At 41.7% G+C, this 24,161-nt stretch overlaps 1 protein-coding gene and 1 non-coding gene across 2 annotated transcripts in view; both read left to right on the top strand.

Moving 5' to 3' along the window:
- The window catches only part of NEMP2 (nuclear envelope integral membrane protein 2), a 336,857-nt gene that overhangs the window by 240,238 nt on the left and 72,458 nt on the right, over positions 1-24,161 (top strand). The gene's annotated exons all lie outside the window — the stretch shown is intronic.
- LOC113250933 (small nucleolar RNA U13) lies at positions 14,497-14,598 on the top strand. Its single transcript, XR_003314263.1, has one exon. It is a non-coding gene; the product is annotated as a small nucleolar RNA U13 (small nucleolar RNA).

Here is a 24,161-nt window from a genome sequence, read left to right as displayed (position 1 = left end):
CGGGTAACACTATAACCCAAACATAGAGGAAGTTAGAAGTTAGTAATTGGGAGGTATATCTTTTGTCAAAGATGAGACCATTTATTCCTATCTAAGAACTTCTGCTTGGTGGAAGGGAGGAAAGGAGTGATGGTGGAAGAAGGAAGATTAGGATACCCAAAACTCACAGTAGTACTATACCTTTTTCGGGTCTCAATGGGGAAGTTTGGGTGTTTCTCATGAGATGCCACTGATGCCTAAGAGATATATTTGTAGTGCTCCATTCTGGCCTGGGGAGTCCAAGAACTGCTAGAAACTGATGATAAAAACTAAGGAACTGCCTAGAACAACTGGCAGAGAGTGAAGACCAGATAGACAAAAGGAGGTAAGACTGGATTTGTAATTGGAGCCACACTAAGCGAACAGTGGGGACAAAGCCGCAGAAAGGCAGGATGATTTTGCTAAAGCCTAGAGGAGTTATCACACTGATGAAGTTGTGAACAGAGTGGAGAACCTGCTCAGGTCTTGGGTTTTCTGACCTAGTTCTAGGATCTTGAGCTTGTAACCTAGCTCTATGATGAGACAGCATATCCTGGGAAGCTTCTCATGTGGCCTCCCTAAGAATCCCAGGAGAGGGATTTTCCATTTAGCTACTTGATAATAAAATTTAAGTCCTAATTTTTAGGCAGTTTAAAGAAAGGACAATAGCTAATGTCATAGTAAAAGCCTGAAAAACGGAAACAATTAAGGAAATGATCATGAAACTCTAAAAACCATTTCCAAGATTGAATCATAAAAATGTAGGCTCAAAACTTAATAGCGATAATCATTGGTGATGAGGATAAGGAAAACCGTAACGCAGCTAAAGACATCATTCAAGTCCCACGTGGCCGTCCTAAGAGAAGCGAGGCTCTAGTATAAAGGAAATACGGAAACTTGTTTTTACAGAATGTATAATCATGTTATTTTCCAGAGAATTTGCATTTGGGGGTTTATTCAGAGTAAATCTCCCCAGAGAAATGTTATGTTCTCTTAGTCCAAGGATGTAGACTGGAGTACAAATAGGGTCAGAACAAGTATTGGAAATGACACTCAGAAATTAAATAGGAGTCAAGTGGAAATTCTGTGCAGGTGAAACGTTTTCTATCAGTGTATATTCCTTATCTCTCCGATAAGTGTAATTCAGTTTTGGGTGAGGTTGGGGTGGGGTGCAGTAGGGTGGGTTTGGAAGGAAATTCCAGTATCCTTAGAGCCATACAACTAGAAAAGGAAAAGAAGAATATAAAATCTACATTTTGTTTCTCCATCTGGATTGCCTAAACTGTTTCCAAATAGATAATACTTTCTCAGGAATACTCAGAAAAAAAGATAACTGAACCTCCAAATGGGCCTGGCTTCAGATGACATAGAGGCCTTGGGTAGTGGACTTTAATGAAAACCGAAGCAGAGTGGGATACCTAGGGGCTAGGAATTGAAATGTTCATAAATCTAATTATTCAAAGATTCTAAAAAATTTTTTTGGAAAAAGTCACAAAACATAGGTGCAGTACACAGATAAGATTATTAAGGAGAAATCTTTATGAGAAGCAAGTCTCAGCGTTTAGGATTAGGAACTCAGCCGTTGTATCTGTAAGAGCTAACCGGCTGCAGGAGGGATCTGGAAGTACCGTTTCCTTCCATCCAGAAAAGGATGCATTGCAGTGAGCATTCCTGATGTTTGGGGCTTGTGAGTAGATCTCCATACAGTGTGAACCACAATTTATGAAGCCCCGTATTTGTATGTAAGAATTTACTATTCTATCAAATACAACTTGAGATAGGATTTTAACACATGTAAGTTTTAACACATTTTATTATATACTGAATTATTGTCCTGACTAACAATTCGACATAAATATTAACTTTGTATATTTTTCTTCCCATTTTGCTGTTTTTTCAGCATCTAAAACTAAAGCCAATGTTTGTTGTGTCCCTAATGTCAAAAATTATTTAATTATCCTCCTTTTTCTTCTTAATCTTCTCATCATGTGCTTGCTTACTTGATTCAGTATCCACCCCCTCAGTACCTGAGCTCCCGTCCTGGGATTCTCTGTGCCTAAGTATTTTATCCCAACGTTTCTCTGCTATTCCCTCATCCCATCCACTGATACTCCAGGATTCAGGCAAACACTTTCTGCTTCCATTTCTGCTCAGTATGTCTTGAGGAATAAAAGGCTTGAGGTGGCAAGAACTCTGGGCCATGACATTAAACTGCAGTCTTCAAGAGAAGTGCAGGTGGGGAAGAGAGAGACCGGGGATTGAAAAATGAAGAGTGAAGAAAGGAAGGGAAAGCGTGGGAAGAATAGGCCGGGGGTTCCTGGTGACCTCAGATGCCTCCCTAAATTATAGTAAAGTGCCATGGGCCAGGGGCGTCAAAGCAAGCACGAGGAGGCCTCTTTGAGACTGTAGTGCATGATACGCTGCCCAGATGCCCTTCCAATAATAAAGGCCTCTTTCCCCAGATGGTGGGAGTGCTCATGGCCAGTAATCCTCAGCTGTGAGCCTTTGGAATTCCTGGGCTCAAGAGAACTGCCTCACCCTCAGTCATATCCCCTTCTGGTACCCCCCATATCTAATAACTAACTGGTCAAATATAAAGGCTATCCCCTTCACCCAAATGAGAGACATCTGTGAAGGTCCTCCTCAGCTTTGGATTTCACTGTGGTGACCAGTTGAGGCTTTCCTTGAGATTACGTCACAGCCCAATTTCTCCTTCTGCCATGCTCCTTTCGCTTCCCTTCCACAGGTGGTGATGCCAAGAGCACTGCCTAATATACTCTATATAGCAGCCTCCACCCCAGTCTTCTCTGTGGGGAGCCCAACCTGCAGGACTCTGCACACGCATCTGTAAAGCACAGGGGTTATGACCCTAAAAGTACAGGCAACAAAAGAAAAAAATAGATGAACTTCATCAGAATTAAAAACTTCTGTTCATGAAAGGATACTATCAACAGAGTGAAAAGGCAGCCAATGAAATGGGAGAAAATATTTGCAAATCATATATCTGATAAAAGATTGATATCCAAAGTATATAGAAACTTCTACAAAAAACAAACAACCCAATTAAAAAATGGATAATACTTAGACACTTTTCCAAAGAAGATACACAGATGGCTCATAAGCACATAAAAAATGTTCAACATTACTGATCATTAGGGAAATGCCAATCAAAACCACAATGAGATACTACTTCACACCCATTGGGATGGCTATTATATTAAAAAAAAAAACCCACAACATAAACAGAAAATAACAAGTATTGGTAAAGAAGTGGAGGAATTAGAACCCTTCTGCACTGTTGGTGGGAATATAATATGGTGCAGCCACTGTTGAAAACAGTATGGAAGTTCCTCAAAAAAATTGAAATAGAATTACCATATGATCCAGCAATTCCACTTCTGGGTATTTACTCAAAAAAAATTGAAAACAGGGACTCAAACAGATATTTGTACACACATATTCATAGCAGAATTATTTACAATAGCCAAAAGGTAGAAACAACCTAAGTTTCCGTTGATAGATGAATGGATGAAAATGTGGTATATACATGCAATGGATTATTATTCAACCTTAAAAAGAAAGGAAATTTTGAGACATTCTACCACATGGGTGAACCTAGAGGACATTATGCTAAATGAAATAACCCAGTCACAGAAAGACGGGTACTATATGATGGTACTTATATGAGGTACCCGGTATAGTCACATTTATAGAGACAGAAAGTAGAATGGTGGCTGCCAGAGGCTGGGGGAAGGAGGAATGGGGAACTAGTGTTTAGTGGGCACAGGGTTTCATTTTGGGATAACAAAAAAGTTCTGGAAATGGGTAGTGATGGTTGTACAACAGTGTGAGTGTACTTAATGGTACTGAACTATACACTTGAAAATGGTTAAAATGATCAACTTTACGTTATGTATATTTTACCACGGTAAGAAATTAAATAATTAAAAAATACAGCCCCTTACCCCCCCCCCCCATTCTAAAGGTCAATGATTATTATGTTGTTGCCTTCACAGCCGAGTTTGGATTGGTGTGATTTTGAAGACTAGATTATATAGCAGTTCTCAAATTCAGCTGCATATTAGAACCATTTGGGGAACTTTAAAAAACAAATGATGCTTCAGTTCCATCCATAGTGATTTCTATGTAATTGTGAAATCACAATAGTGATTTCTATGTAATTGTGAAATCACAATAGTGATTTCTATGTAATTGTCTAGGGACCTAGGTTTCAGTACTTTTAATAGCTCCAGTGATTCCAGTATGCAAACATAGTTGAGATTTCCTGGGATAGAAGAACCCCAGCCCGCACCTTTCCCACCTACTTGCTATTGCCCCTGAGGATTTGGCCGCCTGCTTATCTTTTCTAGCCTCATCTTTCCGACTCCCCCCACCCCCTCCCACACACACCCAAGCCACAGCTGAACCAAATGACTTGTCATTTGTCCTCTCCTGTCAAACCTTGTCTGGCTTCTGTCCCTTTATTCATGTTTCCTCTGACAAGATTGCCCTCCTCTGACTGATTCCAGCCTAGTGGAACCCTTTTTTGGGAAACTTGCCCTCAGCACCCCTCACTAGGCTGTGCCACACGCCTTCCTCTGAACTCTGGAAACACTTCGTAGGTAAGTCTCTGTACTGCTGACCTTATCACAAAGGTGGGAAATTCCACTTCCCAGTGCTGGATCCTGTCTTCTCTCCTGTGTTCACAGATGCGAAGCAAGGCACCAGGGACGTTTCAATAGATATTAGTTGAACAGATAGATTTCTTTAATAAGAAATAATGCGTTCCACAATTAAATAGCCATTTTTTAAAGTAAATACATTGAGAAGAATTAACATATTGGTATAAATAAATAAGGCAGTCTTCTTTTAACATTAATTAGGCCAAGATCGTGCTAATGCTTTACTGAGAGTTTTGGGGTTTTTTTGTTTTTTTGTTTTTTATTGAATCTCCAAGGAAACCCTAGGAGGCAGGTATTTTCATATTTATGTTATAAATGACGAACCAATTTTATAGGTTAAGAACTTGTCCAGGATCCCAGCTAGTGTGTGGTAGAGCTGGAGGTTTCAGTTGTGGTAGAAGTGATGATTCTAGATCCTTCCTAATTTGGGGAAAGGCACAGAGCAAAAATCTAAAAGGTCACTTGAGGATCTAAAAGGAGAAGGGCTGTTACTGGTAGGAAAAAGGAACGAAAAAGGAAGAGGTCACCAACCTAAAAGACAAACTTTGAAATCTCAGCTCTTTTGCTCAGGCCTCAGCTTAATTGTAAGGAGATATTTAGATCACAAGTATACGCACTATGAGACCCTTATTCCTTGGATACACTCCAATTAAATTCAGCCCAACAGTATTTATTGAGGATTTACCATGTACCAGAAACCGTGCAAAATGCCTTGAGTTCCAACCACAGGCAATAGGAGATCTTTGCTAAATAGAGTTCTCTCTGGTGGGGGCGACATGTCCTCTGTCAACAGACACTCCAAGTACAGTGGTATGTGTTCTCATAATCAAGGTATGTATTGACGGCAGCAGAAATGCAGAGGGACCAAGTTTTCCAGAGAAGTCAAGGAGGATTTTACAGCAGAATATGTGTACTTGTATGTGTATGTGGGAGAAAGAATCTATAGGACTTGGTGGCTGATTTTTTTTAAAAAAAGAGAATGACAAAAGGGGAAAGTCAGGGGTCCCGGATTTCTAGTGCCAATAGCTGACCTGATTGAGTTAAAGACCGGGAACAGAGGAACAGTTTTGCATTCAGTTTTGATCATATGGAATGTGAAATACCCAAGAGACATTTGGGTACAGGCAAAAATAATATAGGAGGCATGAGGTTGTGATTCAAGATTTCAGGTTAGGGAGGCAGCAAAATGAAAGTGTCCATTTTTTAACAGATGAATGCCAGATTGCCAGACAACATTAAAACCCATCTGGGAGTAGACATGGGCTTTACTGCTGAAGAGACCCAGACTTCCTGACTGGCTAATGCTTTGACCTTGGGGATGTTACCTAGCCTCTCTGATTTGCACAGGTGAAATGGAAACGATGTTAACCTGTCTTGCAGGGCTGTATTCAGATTAGCAATAACATTTGCAAATTCCTTTCAATGCACGGAGTTGGCACATGGTAGTTTTTGTTAAAGCTCATGGATGGAAAGAGTTGAGTTATAGCTGGGGGAAGGGACTGGCCTGCGTTCAAAAGAAAGAGAGATTGTTTGCCTGAGTGGCTGGGGTATGGCAAAGTGGACTTGCCATCCATAGAGAAATGGATCTTCAAGATCGATAGCCCTTTCAGGTCCCAGAAGTAGATGTTTGGAGTAGCAGAAAGCATGACCATCTTTTATATTGGACCCCTCTAGTCACCCTCAATGGATTCAAGTCATTGTACTGTTAGGGGTGCTCTGAGGGTGACCCTGTCTGTGCCTCTTTCACAGCCATTCCCCAAGAAGGAAAGCAGAAATGGAGAGAAGAAAGGAGACCCCTATTGTTGAGCAGAAGGACCATCCCTATCCACTTATTCATACCCAGATTTCCTTTCAGAGTGTAACACATTCTTTCATTTTATCATAAAAGAGAAATGTAAAAAGAGGGAAGTTCAAAAAAGTTGAATAGTGGGGATATAGGAAAAATACTTCAGATTTTGCCTAGAGTGGGTTTTCATTGTTTGACAGACATTAGCTGCAAGTAAGATTTTTGTTGTAAGCAGCTGCCAGTAGCGTCAGCTGTGCGTTAGAAACTCGCAAAGCTGTTGTTGTTATAGCATTGTTGACTTTGTTAGAAAGGAACTTTGCTGAGAATTTACAGAACTGTCCGAGCGTTCTCTGTATTCCTAAACGCCCAGGATCCCCAGATAACAAAGTGCAGTGCAGCTCGACCCACACTGAGGCACTGTGCGATCTGTCAGAGACAACACCAGGGAGGGAGGGAGTGAAAGGTAGTCTCTATCCCTCTGGAGCTTCCAGTGGGAGAGAAGTTGGGGGGAGCCGCTGTGGGGATAGGAGCAGAAGCAGAAGGCGGAAGAACAATGTAAACAAATCCATTTCTTAATTCTCTGACATGACCGGGGCCTTGACCCATTTGTAGCCATTATGTAATCACTGAAATAAGTCCAGCTAAATTATTCAAAAATCTCCAAATGCCAATTCAATTTAATTTTAAATAACAAGCATCCCTGAGAGGGATGATTTTTGTAACGATGACTAAGGGAAAATATTTTTCTAGCAGGGTTTCTGCGCAGGAAAAAATTCATTGCTTCCATCCCCACATCCCACACCCCACATTCCACACCCGTTGGTGTAAAAATATTTGTATTTAAATAATTTTAAATGTCATGCATTTATAATTAAAAGCAATTCTGTGTTCAGAGGAACAGAAATTACTGACTTTAAATCAATGAGAAAAAATAAATTTTCCTCAAAGAAATATGTCATGAGATTCAAAGGTAGTTTGAAGCTACCAAGCTAATGTGAAGTAGGCCCATCCATTGCATATGGCATCTGGTGTGACCACTGGAATATCTGCCCACCTCCAGCTGCAGGAGCCTATGGGACATTCCGGCAAGAGCCCTTCATTTCTCCCAAAGGGTCTCTCCTTTCTCCCTTCTGTTCCCCACCTTTAAGCACTCAAGGACTGGATACGCACAAAATGTTTTCTTTGCTTTCAAAATGACACTCGCTTATCTCTTCCTCCTGGTTGGAGGAAGAGCTAATTGAACAGCTCCTGATGTCTGCTCAACCTCCCTTCTGTAACACAACCAACCCCACCCCCCATTACATTCCCTTAGCCACGGTGATTGTTCACCAGGGCACGGACTGGAAAACGGGTCACTAATGCCTTCCCTGCCAAAGCTGGGGAGGGCTGGATTTCCAATGATTTGGGGGCAATCTGAGATTCCACACTGCTTGTGGTGGTCACCTTTATGTGTCACCTTGGCTAGGCTATAGTGCCCAGTCGTTTGGTCAAACACTAATCTAGATGTTTATATGAGGGTATTCTTTTGATGAGATTAACATTTAAATCAGAGTTTGGGTAAAGCAGTTACCCTCCATAATGTGGGCAGCCTCAAGGAATCATTTGAAGATCTTGAAAGCAAAGACAGGTTTCCCAAGAAGGAAATCTTCTCAAGACTGCAATATAGAGACACTGCCTGAGTTTCCAGCCTGTTGCCCTGCAGAATTCAGACTCAAGAGTGCAGGGTCAACTCATACCTCAATTTCCAGCCTGCCAGTCTGCCCTACACATTGTCCCACAATTATGTGAGCAAATTCCTTAAATAAATCTCTTTTCTCTCTTTTCTGTCTCTATTTCTATCTCTATTGCTGTCTTTTCCTCCTCCCCTTCCTCCCTCTCTCCCCTCCCTTCTCTCCTTCCTTCTGTCTCTCCTATGGATTGTTTCCCTGGAGAACCTTGACTAATACACTACCTAAGTCATACTTGCACCCTTGAATTGCTCAGGGTTTTATTTGTGTGTTGGTTTAAGTCAGCTTGAGTTGTGTTTCTGTCACCTGTGACTAAGAGTCTTGAGCATTTCTGGGTATAAGAGGACAGAATACCATATAGGTTAATAAATGAAAGATTCTTGCAGAATTCTGCCTAATATTATTAATTACTAAATAACAAAACTACTTAAGGGCCAGATTTGTGTCTGATGCTTTATTCTACTGCCATTGCTTAGAATTCTTGGCACATAGGTTAATAAATGTTAGTTGAGTTGAATTGAGAAGGAGGTTGGCCTAGAGGGCTCGGCTTCTGGAATTACCCTAGTAGCTGGAGATACAGACCCTCTGACATTTAGGAAGCCCAAGAGTGGTTAAGTAATGTAACAGGTAGCTTTAGCAATTACTATTTTCATGGAATTGCTTAGAAATGGTTGCAGTGTGTCTTTATTTATATCCTTACATGTATATGTCTATTATTGATACATACAGGTTTCCTTCTTGGTGTTTGGATTAGACCATGCTTAGCTTCTTAGCTTCATCAGTCAGCACCTTTCCGGGGAGATCCTGGTCAAGACCAGGACAGCTCCATCATTGCTTCATTATTATATTAGTTTGCTTGGCCTATTTTAACAAATTACCACAAACTGAGTGGCTTAAACAACAGGAATCTCTTGTCTCATAGTTCTGGAAACTGGAAGTCTGAGATCCAGATGTTGGTAGTGCTTTAATCCCTCTGAAGGCACTAAGAATCATCCCAGGCTTCTCTTCTAGTTTCTGATAGTCCTTTGGCTCGTGGCAGCATAACTCCAATCTTCACGTGGATTCTTATATGCTTCTGTGTCTAAATTTCCCCTTTTTATAAGGACCCTCATCATATTGTATTACCACCTACCGCAGAATGACCTCATCTCAACTAATTATGTCTGCAATGACCGCATTTCCAAATAAGGTCATATTCTGAAATACTGGGAGTTAGGACTTTGGCATATATGGATGTGGTGGGGGGAGCACAACTCAACCCGTAACAGTTGTTTGTCCTCCCTCAGCTCATTCCTGAGCAGCCTTCACAGGAGGACTCCAGAGCTGCGAGCAGCAGGAGGGCAGGAGAACCAGCTGCATTGCAGAGCTAGGGCACATTGCTAAGGTCCCAGCCACTCGGCTCCATGACTGCTGCCATACATTCCTCCACTAGGCAAAGGATTTCTATTCCAGCAGCACCAGTCTTGCCCTAAAACGAATGCTGATAATCCTCTCTGTGCACCCTGCACTAGCGAGTCTCTTTTCCTTTTCCAGTATCTTCTGGTTGCTTTTTGACCTATTTCTTCTCCCTCTGAAAAGAATAATCAAGGAACAAGAGTTAGAAACCACATAAATAGAAAAGAATGAGAGGAAGAGCAAGAGAGTGTTTAAAATAACACTTTTTGTTAAAGATGGCAAATGTATTGTTTTCTGTGTCATCTAGAGCCAAGGTTAGAAGCCTTTGAAAAGTAATTTTCTAAAGTTCTAGGTCCTCTGTACCATGCAGACCAGCTAGAGGTGTAGGACGTAGGGGTGTAGAGGTGTAGAGATGGCACTCAGCCACGGGAGAGGGTGCAGGCCATTGTTCTGCTGCAAACTCTCCATGTCAGTAGAGAAAGGCACCATGGATCTGACTGTTGCCAAAGACAGTTCTCCCAAGTGATTGGGGAAAGAGACTGGGATTAGGGAGGCAGGGAACCTTCGAGGAGGTCAGGGAGTTTGAGGGGACAGCTTGCCTAAGCGACACTGAAAATAGGTCCATGTGCCATCTTTGTCATGCTTGCTATATAGGTCATAGACACCTACACTTGGAAAGCTTCCAGTATAGTGCCTGATGCATAAAGAGCTATGAACACCTGGCTTATATCGGTTGGATAATTTTACATAACTCCCACACAACCAAGTAAATCAACACCAAATTAGGGACCCAACACCTAATACAAAAGATACAGAATCTAAAAGCAAAAAAGAATAAAAATAAATAAATAAATAAAATAAAAACAAAAAAGAATTAAAGTCCTTGAATGCAGCAGTAATATTTATGCTGATCCTATTTACTGATACTTAACACATTACAATAAATCAGTAGCAAATATGGAAAAATATGGTGGACAGTTTATAGGCCAGAAAGTATGTATTTTTCTCAGAACTCATCTGAAATTACAGACATTTCAAGAATTTAACCTGTGGTGTTCTGGGCCTGCCTTCCATCCAGATAAAAATAAAAGTTTAGTCTGAGAGTGTCTGATGTTTTGTCCACTTGGTGCCAAATAGTAAAGTGATAAACAGAATGCTCATCACCTATTTTAATCTTATAATATTATATGTTTGGCTTTTTAAAAAACCTTGCCTACCTTTTGTAGATTCCCTCTCTTCTATTCCTTGACTTTAGTCTTACATTTATAGATGGAGAGAACATTAACTTTTGTGGTAGTTAATCTTCACTGACATCAAAATGATAGAGAAGAGATTCATTACAGCACAATTTTAAAAGAAATACATCTGATTTTACTGCAAAAATAAAATCTGCCAAGAATTGGCATAGTTCCTCACTCACAGTGTTCGATAAATGATGTTGAAATAAATTGTAGAAGGAAAGTCCTGGAGTGCCAACACCAAAAAACAAACACAAAAAAACCCCTCACCATGTGTACTGTTTTCCTGTTCTTTGGGAGTAAAAGACAAGTCAAGGTAAGTTGTAAACGCTGAAGGGGCCCCTGGGTGGCTCAATTCCTTGAGCGTCTGACCCTTGATTTCGGCTCAGGTCATGATCTCAGGGCCATGATCTCTCTCATCAGGGAGTCTGCTTGAGATTCTCTCTCCCTCTGCCCTTCCCCCAACCACCCCACCCCCGTTTGCCCTCTTTCTCTCTCTCTCTCTCTCAAATAAATCTTTTAAAAAATAATATGTAAACACTGAATTAGGCCATATCCTTAAGTTTCAAATTAAGGTATATTAATTCCTAGTCGCCCTTCAGATATGAGGTTCGGTCATAAGGTTACCTGGTGAGCTCAGTGTTGTATGCAAACTTCATACTTTGCTACCAGCAAAATATTTTAAGCCTGTCTGGCAGCATGGTAGAATGGATCTAGGTAACTATGCCTCGGTTACATTCAGATTCAAAATAATTGCTCTCCTAGCAAGTAGACAACGTGAGTTCTTTGAGAATTACAGTAAAAAATAAGTTATTCTGCTAACATGTATTTTCAGGGGTGTATCAAAGTAGTTTGCAAAGTTTTGGGGAAAAAAGCAAACAGCCCTTGATGCTATTCCAAGTGGAAGGCCAGCAGTGCCACAAGTTAGGAAAGCAATGAATGAATCGATAGCATTCTTGAAGGCAAATGCTTGACTCCATTAAGGCATTCTGTAGAAAAGCAGTTATAAGTTACAGTTTAAAATGATATTTGTAGTATTTGGCTTGCTTGGAATGAAATCAGCTTCCTAAAAACACTTGTAAGCATCTTTGAGAAATTTCCATAAATAGAAATAACCTTGAGAATACATCTCTGCATCCTAGAGAAAAGCCTCATGTTCCTCACTCTCTGTCCTCTTTTCCCCCTCGCTGAAGCTTGCCATCTCAGTCTGAAGCAGTGCTTTTCAGCCAAGGGAGATTTTGTCCCCCAGGACACATTTGGCAACATTTGGAAACATTTGGGGCTGTCATGGGAAGCTGGGGGTGTAGGTTAGGGGAGAGGAGAAATGGTACCGGCTTCTGGTGAGGCCAGGGATGCCGCCAAACATGCCACGACACACAGGTCAGCCCCAGAATAAAGAATTCACTGACCCAAAATACCAATAGTTCAGAGGTGGAGAAAGCCCGGCCTGGAGATCTAAACGGGGCGGGTGTGTGTGTATGTGCACGGTGCTGGCGCACCAACAGAACACATCCATGCTTGGACTCTAAGAGCCCTTTGAAACCCACGTCAAGTGGTGGCCTCACGGATCAGCAGTTCCAGTAAAGAAATTCTACTTTCAAACTAGATGTGAGGCAGGCTCAGAAAGGACTTTTTTATTCTTTGCTCCACCCCAACTCCTCAAGTAAAATTTCTAAAGGAAGCATTGTGATAAACAATTAGAGGGATTGTTGATTTTATTCTTAGGTTTTAGAATTGTGGCTGAGCCTTAGCCTGGGATTCTTGACCACTGTATGGGTCACCTCTATGCAGTCTTTCCTTCTGTCATGAGAGGTTTAACTGTTTTTTAACAGTGACTGACACGTGGGCATTTTTTATGTTACTCCTTTCGGTTAGGTGTCAGTTTTTCCTTCTCATCTTCCAAGCCCTTGTCCAAGAACAGCAGGACATTTTCAGGTAGTGTGTTTCCTTTCTCAAGTGTTGTTCTGTGGATAGTAATGAAGTCTTTAGTATTCACAAGATTTAGAGGACTTCAGCATAATTTAATTTTCACATACCACGGATCACTTATGGCAAGTACCTTTTCTTTCTTGAAAACCATACTGTACACGACTGTTTCCTTATAAGTCCCCTGTCTTGCCCGCCACAGGTCTGAAGTGACTGTATTCTTCACCACAGTCTTCTTGAGGCAAGTCACCAACCACCCCCTTTGTGAACAGTGACCATCCATAGTAAACACACTTGAGGAGGGTTTTGGCTCAACTAAAACATCCACTAGCATCAGAAGCTCTCAGATACAACTGATAGCTACGAGAAGCATCAGTCATGTTAGGAGTGATCACATAGGAAATTTAAGCAAGTAAAGCACCATTTAGCAAAACTACCTCCGAACATCCTTCAAACAAACAAACAGTCAAAAGAAAAAATGGCAGGGGCGCCTGGGTGGCTCAGTCGTTAAGCGTCTGCCTTCGGCTCAGGGCATGATCCCGGAGTCCTGGGATTGAGCCCCACATCAGGCTCCTCTGCTGGGAGCCTGCTTCTTCCTCTCCCACTCCCCCTGCTTGTGTTCCCTCTCTCACTGGCTGTCTCTCTCTCTCTCTCAAATAAATAAATAAAATCTTTAAAAAAAAAAAAAAGAAAAGAAAAATGGCAATAACCCGTATCATTAATCTGTGCAAAATAACACAATTAACATACAGTAACAATCATAAAATGCTAGACTGGATGGGACTGTCTTCTGCTGAGGGGAGCTACATCCTATACTCATGTCGGCTTCTTGCCTTTTTTCTCCTGTTTTATTTTGGGGATGAAGAAACAAAGGCTCAAGGAGGGGAAGTGACTTGGCCAGACTCATACTGGTTGCTGGGCTAAGTCAGACCTGGAAACACAACGTGCACCTTCTTCCACATATGTAAAAGGCTGGAAACACAAGAGACTGTGATGTGTATATGCGTATGTTTCCAATTTTTTCTAGTATTTTCCTTCCCCCACTCTTATCTTTTCACCCAAATTTCCCAACTTCTTACACAGACTATTTTGGAAATTAGAAAACATATTTTTAATGCAAATAATGCCTTTTTAAAAAAAGTTGTAAACACCCACGTTTTTTATGCTTAGTGACTTGATGCCAACTCTATATACTTATGGGTAGGTGGGTATCTCTGGATCTATAAATGTCATTTGTATATTCATATACAGTCGTATACCAGATTTCCAAATCTAGTTGTTTTCCCTCACCTCCCAGAAAGACAGCATTCCTGATATTTTGGTAGCATAGCCATATCTATACAGTTCCATCGTGGGAATTTGCATTATATACTTGTTTGTGGTAAAAGTAAAAAAAAAAATCCTGGTAGTTTTCTTCTGGTGATATTTCCCATCTTTTGCTAGGAAAGATGAAAAGAAAAGCAATTAATGCTCTTCTGTGGAAAGGAAGAAGAATTAGATCTAAATAAAAATAAGCAGCATCTCAGGCTTGACAAACTTTTCTGAGAATTCTTTTTTTCCCTACTCTGCAAAGAGCCCCTAGCGTGGGCCATGAGTCTGCCAGCTAATAGATGTGTCCGTGCAAAACTTATTCTGTGCTTTCTCTAATCACCACCTGAAATGTAGCTAAAGCACGAATCTAATTTATCTTAATATTCATCCTTGCACTTCGAGCAGTGTTTTGAGACCTTTTGTAGTTCATAAGCATTATGATTGGGTGTCCAGGATGTTGTGTGACACGTGACACCCTCAAACCTTGTTACGACTTGGGCACATTACCTGTCATGTAAATAAATAAATAAATAAATAAATAAATAAATAAATAAAAGAAACATTATTTCTTGTGAGTATACTTGGCAAGTTTTCTATTTAAACTGCATATAAGCAGAGACAAAGCAAAACAGAACAAAAAACCTAGACTCAAATGCAGAGAACAAATTGGTGATTGCCAGAGGGGAAGTGGGTGGGAGGATAGGTGGAGTAGATGAAAGGGATGACGGTACATTTATCTTGGTGAGCACTGAGAAATGGGTAGAATTGTTGAACCGTTATATCGTACATCTGAAACTAATATAACACTGTATGTTAACTATACTTAAATAAAAAATTAAAATAAATACATCTCATAGCTAAAAATAAATAAGTAAACTGCATGTAGGCACACATTGGAGATACTGAGTGAGTTGGGTTCCAGATCACCTCAATAAAGCAACTATTGCAATAAAGCAAGTCAAATGAATTTTTTGGTTTCCCAGTGTATATACAAGTTATATTTACACTATACTGTAGTCTCTGAAGTGTGCAATAGCATTATGTCTTAAAAAACAATGTTATATACTTTAATTAAAAAATACTTTATTGCGGGGCACCTGGGTGGCTGTCAGTTAAGCATCCGACTCTTGATTTTGGCTCAGGTCATGGTCTCAGGGACGTGGGATCCAGCCCCGCCTGGGCTCTGAGCTCTGCAGAGAGTCTGCTTCTCTCCCTCTCCCTCTGCCTCACCCCGATCGTGCTCACTCTCTCTCAAATAAATAAATAAATAAATAAATAAATAAATAAATCTTTTTTAAAAATACTTTAAGAAAATGCTAACCATCCCATCATCTGTGGTCTCAGGGAGTCACAATCTTTTTTGCTGTTGGAAGTTCTTGCCTGAAGGTTGGTGACTGCTGACTGATCAACGTGGTGATTGCTGAGGTTGGGTAACTGGAAATTTCTTAAAATAAGACAACAGTGAAGTTTGATGCATTGATTGACTCTTCCTTTCATGAAGAATTTCTCTGTAGCCTGTGATGCATTTTGCCTTCAGTAGAATTTTCTTCCAAATTGGAGTTATTCCTCTCAAACTCTACTACTGCTCTATCAACTAAGTTTATGTAACATTCTAATTATGTTGTCATTTCAACAGTCTTTATAGCATCTTCACCAGGAGTAGTTTCCATCTCAAGAAACTACTTTCTTTGCTCATCCATAGGAAGCAGCTCCTCATCCATTAAAGTTTTATCATGAGATTGCCAGCAATTCAGTCCCATCTTCGGGCTCTGCTTCTAATTCTAGTTCTCTTGGTATTGCCACCACATCTGCAGTTATTCCCTCAAGTCAAGTCTTGAACCCCTCAAGGTCATCCCTGAGGGTTGGAATCAACTTCTTCTAAACTCCTGTTAATATGGGTATTTTGACCTCTGCCCATGAATCACGAATATATTTACTGTCATCTAGAATGGTGAACCCTTTCCAGAATGTGTTCAATTTACTTTGCCCAGATCCATCAGAGGAATCACTATCTATGGTAGCTGTAACGTTATAAAATGTATTTCTTAAATAATAAGACTTGAAAGTCAAAATTACTTCTTGATCCATGGGCTGCAGAATGGTGTACATCTCCATCTAAGCTCTTGGATGAGCTGGTACATTGCCAATGAGCAGGATTTTTTAGAAAGGAATCTTTTTTTCTGAGCTGTAGGTCTCAACAGTGGGTTTAAAATATTCAGTAGATTATGTTGTAAACAGATGTGCCCTATCCAGACTCTGTTGTTCCATTTCTAGAGCACAGGCAGAGTGGATTTAGCATAATTCTCAAGGGCCCTGGGGTTTTCAGAATCGTCAATGAGCATTGGCTTCAACTTAAAGTTATCGGCTGCGTTAGCCCCTGACAAGAGAGTCAGCCTGTCCTCTGTCCTTTGAGGGCAGGCATTGACTTCTCCTCTCTAACTGTGCAAGTCCTGGATGATGTCTTCCCTCACTGTAAGGCTGTTCATCTACCTATAAAATCTATCGCTCAGCGTAACCACCTTCACCAGTCACCTGAGCTGGACCTGCTGGAGAACTTGCCGCAGCTTCTCCATCAGCACCTGCTGCCTCACCTTGTACTTGGACATTACAGAGACGGCTTCTTTCCTCCAACCTCAGGAACCAACCTGAGCTAGCTTCCAGCTTGTCTTCTGCAGCTTCCTCGCCTCTCAGAGAGCAGAAGAGAGTGAGGGTCTTGTTCTGGATTAGACTTTGGCTCGGGGGACTGTTGTGGCTGATCTTCTACCCAGAACACTAATACTTTTTCCCATATCAGCAATCAGGCTGTTTCACTTGCTTCTTCATGTGTTCACAGGAGTAGCGCTTTTAATTTCCTTCAAGAACTTTTCCTTTGCACTCACAGGCTGGCGAACTGGCACAAGAGGCCTAGCTTTCAGCCTGTCTCAGCTTTTGCCCTGACTTCTTCGTTAAGATAAATCATTTCTAGCTTTTGATTTAAAGTGAGGAATGTGCAATTCTTCCTTTCAGTTAAACACTTAGAAGCCATTATAGGGTTATCGACTGGCCTAATTTCAGTATTGTTGTGCCTCAGGGAGTAGAGAGGCCTGAGGAGAGGGAGAGAGGTGGGGGGACGGCTGGTCAGTGGAACAGTCAGAAGATACACGACATTCAGCAATGAAGCTCACTATTACATGGGCACGGTTTGCAGTGCCCCAAAAGAATTATAATAGTAACATCAAAGATCACAGATGACCGTGACATGTGTTTGTTATAGTTAATGGAAAAGTTTGAAATATTCTAAGAGTTACCAAGATGTGACAAGGACACAAAGTGAACAAATGCTATTGGAAAAATGGTGCCAACAGGCTTGCTCAGTGCAGGGTTGCCACAAACCTTCAATTTGTAAAAAATGTAATATCTGAGAAGTGCAGTAAAGTGAAAAACAAGGTATGCCAGTATATGGTGTGATACCAATTTTTAAAAATTGTGTGTGTGCACACATATAGGAAAAAAGTCTATATAAATATTTACCAAGGTGTTAACAATGATTTTCCTTCAGTGGTAAAACTTTCCTTTCTACTTATCTGTATATTTTACAAAGCTTATTGAATTCTTTAATATTTAGAAAAGTGTTCACTAAAAACAAACTATTGATGTAAAGCTTTTCCAAATGGCACTCCTTGTCTCTCTGATTCACTGGATTTGTAGCTAGGTCTATTCATTTAATAAAAACTTACTGGATACCTCCAATGTGCTAGGACCTGTACTAATAGCCGTTAGATAAATAGTTTTACTATTTTACAGAGATCAAGCCTATCAGCTAACAGATATTCACAGACTACATGCTGTGTGTTCATAGCCACCTGCTAGGAGTTCTGGATACAGTGGTGAACAGTGTCCCATGCCCAGGAGCTTATATTCTATAAACATGTAAATAAATAATAATTAATAGTGGCTAAGCTGCATGGTATGAAGGAGATATTTTTGGGTAATGGCACAGATAGTGACGGGGAGAGGAGGGTTTTAGCTGGAATGCTCACGGAGGACCTCACTAAAGAGGTCTCGTATGGGCTGGATCTGAATATTAGAAGGAGACAACTTTGTGAAGATACGGCCTCAAGCAGAAGAAACAGCAAGAAGGAAGGAACAGGTTCAGCATATTCAAGGAACAACAAGAAGACAGTGGCCGAGTGCAGAGAAGGAAAAGAAGTAAGCAGAAGCCAGGAGGGCCGTCTTCCAGCCCGCGGTACTGAGTTTAGATTTGATTCTCTTTGCAAGGAGAGGTTTTTGGTGCGTTCTAAGTAGAGAAGTGATATTGTCTAGTTGACATCTGATAGTCTGCTGATTTGTGTTAACAGTGGATTTGTAGGAGGCAAGGGGAGAGACAGGGAGGCCAGCCAGGGTGCTCGCTGTTGAGGATGCAGCTAGAAGCCGGCACATAGGGCTGATAGTAGGGGGGAGGTACCAAAAACTTAAAAACGGAAGAATGGGGGACCAAAAATAAAGGGGAGGGGAGAGGTTCTGCTCTTCTATTAACATAGTTACATCTCTGGCAACTTTTGTCTTATGGAGTGTGCCTGAGATTGCTATCTCCCAGTATCCTTTCTCTGCTGTTTTTGTAATAGAACTCCTTGAGTTCTAGCTAGACACGTGGCCATTAGGTTATAAACTACATTTCTCAGGTTCCCTTGCTACTAGGAGTGACCTTGTGACTAAATTCAGGCCGTTGGGAAATGAACTAATGTATGCACTGTCTAGATTATGTCCTTGAGGACACAGCCACTGGGTAAGACTTTCTCTACTCTCCCCTCCAGCTGAAACTTAGACGCGGATCAACCCAGCTTTGACCCCGGGGCATGAGAATATAACCCCAGGGAACGGTAGAGGAACAAGATGGAGAGACAGACTTCCTTGAATGACCTCATGGGACAGCCCTCTGGCTGGCCTCAGTGTTCCCCTTCAGTCTATAGCACATGAGAAAAAGAAACTTTCTTTTTAGAACTATGCTGAATTTTAGAGCCTTTGGTTACAACTGTTTATTCCATATCCTAGGTAATAGGAGGAGCTTTGCAAAAGCCAACGGAAGCATTGACAGCAGAGAAGCTAGAGCATACAGAGTCTTTGGGGTTGGCCAGGGGTTTTAAAAAAGATAAGCTCGTGTCTTTTCCTCAGTGCCGTCTTGTCTGATATAGGAGGAAAGCATAGCCAACCGAAAGAAAAATTATTTTGATAACTGTAAATCTACTCCAAAGCCGTAGGGCCATACCCGACCCTTGGGAGCGTTCTGACCTCCAGCTAAGCTTGATGAGGGTGAGAGATAAGGAGCATTCCAATCAGGAGCTCTGAATAGCATTAAGTTTGTGATATGCTGATAAAAAAGAAGCCAAAGGGTAACCTAGATTTGTTTTCTTTACCCGTTATTTTAAAGAAACTTTCATTTTGATACAAGTTAACCATGAATTGCTCTTAATGAGGAAGTATGTATATATTCCACATATAGAAAATACACCAAACTCTCGGCCAATCGAGCGCATTTATACATGAGGCCTCCTTGCACTTGTGCTGGGTGGCTACAGTCAGCTCTTCTCATCTGCCGGCGGTGTACCTGAACTTGGGACTCTCACTAATTAAAAAAAAAAAAAGAAGAAGAAGCCCATCTCAAGGTTATGAAGGGTAACACATACACAAAACAAAATGAATGAAGTAAAACAAAATATTACAGTAGATCAGAAAATAATCCCAACATAGAGGTAACATGATCTCCCTTACAGAGTTTTTTTGAGGATTATAAAAGAGAATTATGTACAGTAACCCATAAAAAGTGTTGTTGGTAATGGTGGTGGTAGTGGTGGTGGTGTTTCTCCTCTTCTCATACTCAGTTATTTGGCTTTCAAACTCCCAAAGACTCTGGAATCTGACACAAGTCCCTGAAAGAATGACCGAGTGATCACCCCCAGTGAACCGGTCATTGGGCTTTTCTACATCACTTAATACAGGGATAAGGAATGGAAGGTCAGAGGGAAGGGAGACTACTGTGTAGGGAGCACTTACTATGTGAGTACTTTAGATCCTCATAACCCAGTATGGTGATCCTGATGAGGGAGCAGAAGGCAAGCTGAGGACAAAGCACGAGCTGACACCGTGCAACCCACTCCTGACTCCCGACCCCACGCTAGTGGGATACTGCGACATTCCTCCAGGCAACTCCCAACTGTCCCTAAGGTTAATGTCTTACTGGAAGGAAAAACAATCTTAGCTTGACAATAGCAAAGCCTCTTGGACCCTGAGAGTTACTTCTTTAGCATATGAAAAGTCCTTTTGGACACTTCCTTTTCCTTTCCTCACGGAACTCCCCAGTATGTAATCAGCCATTCTTCACAACCCCAGTGCAGCCGCTCTTTCTGCCCATGGGTCCTGTCCCCAAGCTTTAATCAAACCACCTTTTTTGCACCAAAGACATCCGAGGAATTTTTTCTTGGCCATCGGCTCTGGACCTCAGCCATACCAATAACACTCCAAAAATGACATCAATACCATCATTCCTATTTTAACAAAAAAGAAACCAGATTTGACAAGGTTAAATTTCTTACTCCATCACATAACTAGTAAGTGGTTGTTACTGGTTGAGCTGAAATTCAAACCCAGGGCCGTCTGACTCCAGAACTCACCTTTCTGCCTGCACCTCTGAAGAGGTCTCAGCCTCACGGGGCACAGAACACAAGATGATAGGCAACACACCCAAACACAGCAGTGGACCTCAAAACCACTTTCCACTCTCAATTTTCTTTTTTAATCCCAGGAAGAATTAATCATTTCCTCCTCTGTATTCCCATTTAATATCTTGTATACACATTCACACGTAGAGTAATTATTGGTTTATAGGCCTTTTCATGGTGCCTCCACTAGACTGACAGCTTTTCCTGGGCAAATAGTTTAGCATCTGTGTATTCTCAGCGTCTAGTAGGACACCTGCAGATAGCAGGCACTCAAGAGGTGTTTATTGAATCATGCACAAATTCCCCAATCACAGTCATGTACCATAGTCCAGTTGCCCATGGTCATTTCCAGGGTTCTCTTTGTGCCATCTTCAGTCTCCAGACCCCTAAGCTTCATGAAGGTTCCATGAGCAACAGCCATCACACATGTCCAAAAACATGAAGCACGATGTGTGGAACGGTCACACCCTAACATAAACAAAGACTGTGAGGTTGTGCTTTATGGTAATTGCAGAAACCTTCCTTAGTAAATGAGAAAACAGCTCCTTCACTTTTCCCGGGCTTGAGGGCATTAAAATGTTCTGAAGGGCAGCACGTGTGCACACACGCGCACTCTCACACGCACACAGTGCGAGCTAGCATTAGCCCTACTGTATCAAGGAACCTCTTGAACTGCAGCCTCGCTCCATGGAGGCTGAGCCACAATAGTACACATAAGAGGAGCTTTCACAACAAATTCCTTGAACGTATTCATGGCTATCAGCAATGATATTAAAAATTCAATTAGGCCTCGCTGATATGAGCTGCGTACAATCTTTACTGTAATTAGATTCTTTGTTGACACATTGTGTCACCACTGAGGAAAGGTCATTAAGACGTACACTCTCGTACAGATAATCACACCCTGGACTCTACAAGTATGATGGCAACTGGCAAAGAAAACACACAGTTTCTTCCCCTGCATGGTAATATAAAGGAAACAAATAGTCCCTGAATCCTACTCATTTCCATTTTTTGTCAAAATGTTCTTAGCATAATCTCGCTGAGTCCATAAGAGCATGTAACCGAGTTACCACGATCAGTTTGACAACACTAGGCAGAAAGGTAAAAAGCAAGCATTAGTTCTTCAGAGCTCTTCGCTGGGAGTGTTGTTTCACAATCCAGGCTGCTGTTCAGTGTAGGGATAGTGTCAAGAACTATGCAGAGTCTCGTACTGCACCCTACTTGCAAGCTAACAAGTTCACTACTATAATTCCATTTATTCTAGTAGAAGAAATAAGAAAATAAAAAATCAGAGACAAAAGACAGTTTATTATTTACAGCAATAGCAGGTGAACCAACCAGGCTGGCCTGGGGTTGCCATTAGGAAAAAAGTAAAAGTATCTTAACTGGGAATGGCCAGAGTAGAGTCCTAAATTTTCTAATTAGAACTGTATAACTTTCTACTCCTTGCATCCTAATCATTACCCAGGCAGCAGCTGAGAGAAAATGATCTCCTTCCGGAGAGAGTTGTGTTGAGTGATCGAATTGTCATCCTAATGTGCGGGGACCAGGAAGAGATGAAGGACGTAGAGTCAGAGGCATTACTGAGCCCATTATGGAGACCGTTCCAATGCTCAACATGGCAGATGCAGGATGGCAGGGAGCGGGAAAGGCCCATCAAATGCCTTGACTATCAGCTCACTGTTGAGTGGCTTATGATGAAAGGTACACCATTGTCAGACTGCAGAGGGTCCAGACAGCCAAAAACTTGACATGGATTGGTTTCAAGGGTCACAGCAGTGTGGCCAGAATTGGCTGCCCACACTAGAACAGAAACACCATCACTTGCAAAAGTATCAATAGAAGCGAGGTCCTGTGGGTAGGTCTGAGTGGGAATGAAAGGTCAAATGCAGTCAGTCTGCCAGGAGTGGGTGGGGTTGATGCCCCAGGTGATGTGTCCTCTCTCATTAGAAGACAAATGAGTCAACTTTTGGCAGGACTTCCAAGTCTGGCATGCAGCTCTAGCCTCTGCATCAGAAACATAGAGGCCTTTAATTTATGCCCACTCTGTGATGGTAGATGTGTTTCCGTGGCTAGTGTGGTGATGGATCCAGGCAGGGATGGTAGGAATCTGGGCGGTACAGGCTTAGCAGCTTGAATCCAGTCAGTCTCAGCAGACAACAGATTCTTAACCTGGGCTTAATCCAGACAGTTCTGTCAGCAGCCACAGTTTATTCCCACAGTGTTCAGCCCCAAAGAGGGGTGTCTTTAATCTGCCAGTCTTTAGTTTCTAACTGACAGATCAAATAGCTAAACCATTGACAATGGCCCAAGAATCAGTAAAAAATGTAACAAATTTCTTCAAGGACAGTACTGTCCAGAGCTATAAGAACAGCCTTGAGTTCAGCCCAATGAGTACAGCAACTTTGTTTATTTTGGGTCTGCATCACTGGCACTGAAACTGAACAACCGTAGCAGTTCTGTGAACAACACCAGGTTACACCTAATGCAATAATCAGGCCTAGGCATTTAGGGGAAGTCCTGTGAATTAAGGGCCCTATAGAACCAGTGACTTTGCTTCAGTTAGCATAATAGGGGACAGTTTCCCCCAAAGAGTAGGTACCACTTTTACATGTACAGCCTAGAAGCTGCTGAGGCCAAGCTGGTTATATTCTTGAATATACCATTTTCACTTGACAAGTGAAGCTCGTTGGGCCTGTCCCCTTTTGTTAGTCATTGAATCTGAGTTGACTCACCCAAAAATAGGACTATCACGTCAGAGAATAGCAAGGCTTCCGTGGGTCAGGCATTCGGTTTTGATAAGAGCGCAGTAGCAAGCTAGTAGGCTTTGTCAACAGGAGCGTTCCTGATCGTTGTATCACGAAGGAAAGGAATCCGAAACTCCAAAGGAGCATCTCCGGGTGGAGGCTGCCTCCCTTTGCTAGAGGCTCCAGTCAACAAAATCATCAGTCCCAGAGACATGTAACTCAGAGGGGTCATTAGAGTTATGGGTTCCCAAGTGAGAGGATGTGTTATAACTTTCCAGACAGCTTCCAATGCAGCCTGTTCATTGGGGCACCACTCAAAGGATGTTGATTTGCAAGTTAGCCCATATAAAGAACCAAATAGATTCCCCAAATGACGCACATACTGTCTCCAGTTACTCAAAGTCTCCAATATGAGCATCCTTTTGGTGGTAGGTCGTCAAAGAGACAGCAGTTTTTCCTTGACTGACAGAAAAATGGAGTGTAGTGAATCCACCCACAGAGTTTCAAGAAACTACTTGGTCAGCAGGCCCCTGAATTTTGTCAGGGTTTACCATTCACCTCTGATAATAGAGGTATGATAATTCGGGAGTCACAGTGGTTGAACTGAGACTTCTGGCAGGCCAGTTGACAGGA

This window comes from Ursus arctos, unplaced genomic scaffold (assembly GCF_023065955.2).
Source record: "Ursus arctos isolate Adak ecotype North America unplaced genomic scaffold, UrsArc2.0 scaffold_1, whole genome shotgun sequence".
NCBI classification, from domain to species: Eukaryota; Metazoa; Chordata; class Mammalia; order Carnivora; family Ursidae; genus Ursus; species Ursus arctos.
The sequence above is the reverse complement of the archived record's forward strand: the minus strand, read 5'-3'. Positions and strand labels throughout refer to the sequence as shown.